Genomic DNA, 7,571 nt, shown 5'->3' on the forward strand with positions numbered 1-7,571 from the left:
ATCTGTGTATGTATATGTGTGTTTGTATCTTTGTGTGTATCTATGTGTGTGTATGTATGTGTGTGTATCTGTATGTGTATATGTTTGTGTGTATACAAGTATGTACGTGTACATGCACATGTGTGTATGTATGCGTTTATGTATGCGTGCTTATGTGTGTGTATGTGTATGTGTGTGTGTGTACAGTATGTATGTGTATATAAACATATTTCTTTTTTGTTCATGTATGATATTTTAATTGTAAAAAATAGGAGAATCAACCTGGCTTTCATGGCTCCTTTCCTTGCCTCCTATGTATACCATACAGTGGTTTCAACTTCCACTGTAAATAACAATCACCAACATAGCTGACACACTAGTTGTCGCTTGAGTGCAAATATCAAAAGACTAAGGTCACCCTGTGATGGTCTTTGGTAAGGAAGGGGAGGCCTCACACTGTCCTAGGAACTGGAGCGTAACTATTTCTGTCCTAGGGGTACTCTTAAAGGTAGAGAGGCCAGAGTCTACAACCTTACTATGCTCCTGTTAAACCCCGGTCTGTCTCCTCCCCCACTCCATGAGGCATGACACAGAAATATAATGTAAACAAGACACAAAAGACAAAGCAGGTATAACAAAAAATCTCTTTCATACAAAAGTACTAACTAGCAATAGGGAGGAGGATAGGGACAGGGAGGAATAAACTAAGTGGGAACAAGGACCAACAGATTAAGGCCTCTTTCACACTTCCGTCTTTTTGTTTCTGTCAAAATCCATCGTTTTGTGAAAAAAACGGATCCAGCAAATGTTTCTGCTGGATCCGTTTTTTTTTTCATAGGCTTGTATTAGCGACGGATTGTGACGAATTGCCTTCCGTTTCGTCCGTCGTGCGCTGGATCCGTCGTAAAGTCGAAGTCTGTGGGGCAGAGACAACGCACAGAGGAACGTTTTTTGTGTACGTCAAAAAGTCGGACAGCGACGGATCTTGCGCCGTCCGTTGTAGGCCATAATGGAAGCCTATGGGCACAGGATCTGTCGCTGTCCGTCAAAAGATGGAATCCATCGCTGGACTCGCGAGACCGCTAGGTCATCACAGGTCATTGTCTCGGAAGGTATCACTGGGAACGGGAGCTGCCGGGAGCATCGCGAGCATTGGGAAGGCTGAAGGGGACGCCGGAAGGTGAGAATATCACGATTTTTTTTATTATTACTATTTTAACATGGGTTGTGTTGTGTATGCGTTTTCGCAGCGAAAAAATGCGGCAAAGACGCATGCACAATGTGTGCACATAGCCTTAAATTCCGGCAACAACTGCCTCGAGGGATCCATCAAAAAAAGGATCCAGTGCATCAGTTTTTTACAATCTGCACAGGATCCGTCGTTTCAACATTTTGATGGATTGTGACTGATTGTAATAAACGGAAGTGTGAAAGAGACCTAACACACACACATATTACAGCAAACCACGGAACACCTCTATAAAAATTTTACTCCAAACACTTAGCTTTAGCACACAGCACAGGAAAAGGAATGTTTCACTGTCAGGGACAAGAAGGTGTGACCAGTTTCAATAGAAAGAGGTAATGACTAGATCAGAAGCAGCTGAAATGGAGCTGCATGTTTCTGATCAGCATACAACAGGTCGTTAACCTCTTCAGCACCAGAATAAACTAAATCAATTTAATAGGGGACACATATCACACCATCTCTAAAGAAGACCTCCGAATAATTACCAGACGTGACAGTTAAACTCCAGGTCTTCCAGGGGGACGTGACACCCTTGAGACAGTATCCACTTTCTGCGAGGGGCCACTGGACCCTCGGGACCAGATGGATATGGATGGGTCGCATGGAAGGATCAAATTAATTGGCATTAACCACAGATAGAAAAACACAATGAAGTAATCATCAGCTCACTGAGTTGAGAAATGCTTGGAATGAGGGTGCGGTGCACGGAGGCTTCTGGCTAGTTTCCTAAGCCATGAAAGTGAAAGTGAACCATGAAAAAAGTGGAAAATCAATCAACTGCAAAATTCATTAAACATCACATTTATTTGTAGATAAAAACATGAAAAGTAAAGTTTAAAAAACATGTTAATGCAACGGTCCCCATAGGGGCCCCAATCTTTCAGTGTGCGCCCCTGCGTCATCATTTACCTGTCCACCTTTCATTGGTTGCCACCACATTATTAAACCCTTGCCTTTACAATGATGGACCTCCTTGACAGAGGTAATAACTGAAAAACTGAAAAGTACATCGGGGTTTCAGGTATACCACCATCATTTTTTAATTTTGGTCTGGTCACTGGTACATCTATCTATAGTAATTGATATTATCATACATACTACTGGGTATTTGCAGCTGCGATTAAGTATGTATCACTATTTTTATGGGTTTTCATCTCAGCATATGACTTGATGGTTATTGCTATTACATGCACAAAACACGTCTTCTTTTCTGTATATTTTAATTCACAATTCAATATGTTTTTATAATATATTGCTCTAATTAATTTAGTGTCTGTGCTCGTCTTCCTTCTGTATCTCCACTGCACACAATTTCTTTAACACCTTAAGCCCCGAGGGTGGTTTGCACGTTAATGACCGGGCCAATTTTTACAATTCTGACCACTGTCCCTTTATGAGGTTATAACTCTGGAACGCTTCAAAGGATCCTGATGATTCTGACACTGTTTTCTCGTGACATATTGTACTTCATGATAGTGGTAAAATTTCTTTGATATTACCTGCATTTATTTGTGAAAAAAATGGAAATTTGGCAAAAATTTTGAACATTTAGCAATTTTCCAACTTTGAATTTTTATGCCCTTAAAACACAGAGATATGTCACACAAAATACTTAAGAAGTAACATTTCCCACATATCTACTTTACATCAGCACAATTTTGGAACCAACATTTTTTTTGTTAGGCAGTTATAAGGGTTAAAAGTTGACCAGCAATTTCTCATTTTTACAACACCATTTTTTTTTAGGGACCACATCACATTTGAAGTCACTTTGAGGGGTATATGATAGAAAATACCCAAGTGTGACACCATTCTAAAAACTGCACATCTCAAGGTGCTCAAAACCACATTCAAGAAGTTTATTAACCCTTCAGGTGTTTCACAGGAATTTTTGGAATGTTTAAAAAAAAAATGAACATTTAAAGGGAACCTGTCACCCCGTTTTTTCCGTATGAGATAAAAATACTGTTAAATAGAGCCTGAGCTGTGCATTACAATAGTGTATTTTGTGGACCCCGATTCCCCACCTATGCTGCCGAAATACGTTACCAAAGTAGTCGTTTTCGACTGTCAATCAGGCTGGTCTGGTCAGATGGGCGTGGTGTCTTCCCCCAGATTTTGCTTAGTTTTCCGTTGGTGGCGTAGTGGTGTGCGCATGCCCAAGGTCCCGAATCCAATGCACAGGGGAGTGAAAAGAGCGCGATGTGCGGTATTTCATTGCTGATCGGTGGGCGCGGCCATCTTCCTTTGGCCACGCGTGCGCAGAAGCGGCGCTCTGCTGGCCTCGGCTTCAGGAAAATGGCCGCGGGATGCCGCGCGTGCGCAGATGGAGATCGCGGCGGCCATTTTCCTGAAGCAGAGTTCGCAACCCCTGTTTGGGCGCATGGGAGAGCTTGGAAAGGAAGGAGCACTGTTTTACTTTTTCAATGCAGAATTGGCTGGAATTGAGATCGGACGCCATGTCGCATTTGGAGAGCCCTCATGTGCCTAAACAGTGGAAACCCACAATTCTAACTAAAACCCTAACCCAAACACACCCCTAATCCCAACCAAACCCCTAACCCCGACCAACCACACCCCTAACTCCAACACACCCCTAACCCTAATCCCAACCCTAACCACACCCCTAACTCCAACACACCCCTAACCCTGACACACCCCTAACCCTAATCCCAACCGTAAATGTAATCCAAACCCTAACTTTAGCCCCAACCCTAACTGTAGCCCTAACCCTAACTTTAGCCCCAACCCTAACTCTAACTTTAGCCCCAACCCTAACAATAACTTTAGCCCCAACCCTAACTTTAGCCCCAACCCTAACTTTAACCCCAACCCTAACTGTAGCCCTAACCCTAGCCCCAACCCTAGGCCTAACCTTAACCCCAACCCTATCCCTAGCCCTAACCCTAGCCCAAACCCTAGCCCTAACCCTAGCCCTAACCCTAACCTTAGCCCCAACTCTAGCCCTAACCCTAGCCCTAACCCTAACCCTAGCCCTAACCCTAGCCCTAATCCTAATGGGAAAATGGAAATAAATATATTTTCTTAATTTTATTATTTTTCTCTATCTAAGGGGGTGATGAAGGGGGGCTTGATTTACTTTTATAGCAGATTTTTTAGCGGATTTTTATGACTGGAAGCCGTCACACACTAAAATACGCTTTTCATTGCAAAAAATAGTTTTTGCGTCTCCACATTTTGAGAACTATAATTTTTCCATATTTTGGTCCACAGAGTCATGTGAGGTCTTGTTTTTTGCGGGACGAGTTGACATTTTTATTGATAACATTTTCGGGCACGTGACATTTTTTGATCGCTTTTTATTCCGATTTTTGTGAGGCAGAATGACCAAAAACCGGATATTCATAATTTTTTTTTGGGGGGAGGGCGTTTATACCGTTCCACGTTTGGTAAAATTGATAAAGCAGTTTTATTCTTTGGGTCAGTATAATTACAGAGATACCTCATTTATATCTTTTTTTATGTTTTGGCGCTTTTATACGATAAAAACTATTTTATAGAAAAATTAATTATTTTTGCATCTCTTTATTCTGAGGACTATAACTTTTTTATTTTTTTGATGATGATGCTGTATGGTGGCTCGTTTTTTGCGGGATAAGATGATGTTTTCAGCGGTACCATGGTTATTTATATCCATCGTTTTGATCACGTGTTATTCCCCTTTTTGTTCGGCAGTATGATAATAAAGCGTTGTTTTTTTGCTTTTTTTTATGGCGTTTACTAAAAGGGTTGGGAGACACTCGGTACAAGGTGAGCACATCGCCTTGTACCGAGGGTCTCAGGGAAGCACGCAGGGAGCCCCCTCCCTGCACGATGCCTCCCTATGCTGCCGGAATACTGCGATCATGTTTGATCGCAGTGTTCTGGGGGTTAATGTGCCAGGAGCGGTCTGTGAGGCCTAGTCATTAACCTACAAAGTGTCTAGTTCCTTAAGGGGTTAAAGCCATCAGCAGTTTGAAGGAAGATACTTCAATAGTTATTAAAAAGGGAAACAAAGGGGGAGCCATAGTGATGCTGAATAGTAAATATCACCATAGTGAAGGCAGAATTCAATTGTCTGAGGAGAATGTTTATAAAATGTTACTTGGCGGACCAAGACTAAGCATGAAGAGTGAGGTCAATTTTATGTTGGAGGAAGCATGTGAAATTGGTTGGGTTACTGTAAAAGTAAACAAGTCACTATTAGAGTTGAGCAAATACATTCGGCACTATTTATTAATTGCACAAATAGTACGCTATTCGGGCTATTAGCCTCGGTATATTCAAGTGACCCACCCAGCTGGGCTTGCTTGCCATTTACAGTAATGCTGGCACCATCTTTGGTGTGGCATTACTGTGATTGGCTGGCCTTACAGCATCATAGGGGATACTTAAGCCCTGCCTGCCCCATCTTGCGCACATTACAGCTGGAAACAGCGTAGTGTGTGTTCGGAGAGTGAAAGCAGCATATAGGGAGATTTTTTTAATTACAAAAAGCTCTTTTAAGAGCTACTGAGAATGAAGATTAGTGCCCTGTTAAGTGGAGATAGCATAGGGACTAGGGAGAGATTTAATAGGAGGGAAAGACAGACACCTAGGTGTTATCATTGGAAGTACATGCTGCAGATCTTTGCTAGTTTTCATTGTGTTGTATAGTGTAGGAACAGACTGTGGGATTAAGGATAGATAGGCAGGGCTTCATCCACTACCATAATATACAAAGCAGCTTTTTTTAGAGCCAAATAATATTACTTAGTACCAGGGTAAACAAAACACATTTTTTTGAGCTACATAATATTCCTGCGTACCAGCATACATTTTTTTCCAGCAAAATAATATTCCTCAGTGCCAGCATATAGTAAACATCTTTTTAACAGCTAATTGCTAAATAATATTCCTCGCCTATTGCTGAAAGAGTTAATATATATCTAGCAGTTGTTCGACTGGAGCAAAACATCTGGAGCTACGCAAATGTCACTATTTACCAGTAATTTCCCTGAGTCTGCTGTTGGCATGTGTTATAAAGCCGATATAAAACAAGCAAGAAAATATTCTATTGGTTAAATAAATAGCGTATCTCTACCTAGGAGTTGTGCAACTGGTGCAATTCCTGCAGAGAAATGCAAATGTCACTATTTATCAGTGCCAATAATTTTTACTTATCCTGCTGTTTCCATGTGTCAGAAAGGTGATATAAAAAATACTAATTTTCTATTGGTTAAATAAATAGCGTAACTTTATCTAGCAGTTGTGCGACTGGCGCAAAGCCTGCAGAGATACGCAAACGTGACTATTTACCAGTAATTTTCCTTACTTTGCTGTTGCTGTGTGTCATAAAGGTGATATATATAAAAAATAATAATTTTCTATTGGTTAAATAAATAGCGTATCTTTATATAGCAGTTGAGCGACTGGCGCAAAGCCTGCTGAGATACGAAAATGTGACTTTTTACCTGTAATTTTCGTAAGTCTGCTTTGCTGTGTGTAATAAAGCTGATATCTGAAAAAAAAAATACTCACACATTGCTAGATACAGGGAATTTGTACCTCTTTGAGGGAATATGTGAAAAAATAAAGCCAGGAATTTTTTTTCATAACGCAGTCAATATGGGAAAGGGTGACATTAAGGAACGTGGATGTGGATGTGGTGGTGCCCGCGAAGGCCGTTTGACAGATCAGAAGGTGACTGTATCTCATTCTAGCTTCCTGTCAAAATTCGGTCAGCGTGCTACATCACTGTGAAACCCAGACAAGTGCAAGGATGTTGTGGGTTGGATGGCAGACAAAGGCTCTAGTGTCTTGACAAGCAGCACCAACAAGTCTCCAACATGGTCTTGTCTCAGTAGCCAAGAGGTAAGGCCTCATAATCCTCAATCTGGTCCTCCTTCCTCCTCCATTAAGATTCCCAGGAGACATATTACCCCAACGCTGTCCACTCCAAGGAACTGTTTGTTACTTTGTAATTTTTCTGGCCTGTCAACATGTACCATTAAACAGTGTCATGAAGAGGTGGAGTGCACTGATGCACAAACATTTGAGCACCCAGGGGCTGGAGAAAGCCACATTGAGGAAGGCCAATTCATGTCTGAAGAGGTGGAGGATAATCATGATGCAAAGTTGCCATCAGGTTGGCCTAAAATCGCAACTCAGAAGGAGGATCTGATTGATGAATTGGAAGACAAAGTGATCGATGATGAGGCCCCTGATCCAACCTGGCATGGTGACATGCCTAGCTAAACACCCACATTGCCAGACTGCTAGCCCTGGAAATGTTGCCATTTCGGCTTGTGGGAACTGAGTTTTTCCACAACCTCTTGGTGGTGGCAGCCCACGGTACTCGATT

This window comes from Ranitomeya variabilis, chromosome 4 (genome assembly GCF_051348905.1).
Source record: "Ranitomeya variabilis isolate aRanVar5 chromosome 4, aRanVar5.hap1, whole genome shotgun sequence".
In the NCBI taxonomy this organism is placed as follows: domain Eukaryota; kingdom Metazoa; phylum Chordata; class Amphibia; order Anura; family Dendrobatidae; genus Ranitomeya; species Ranitomeya variabilis.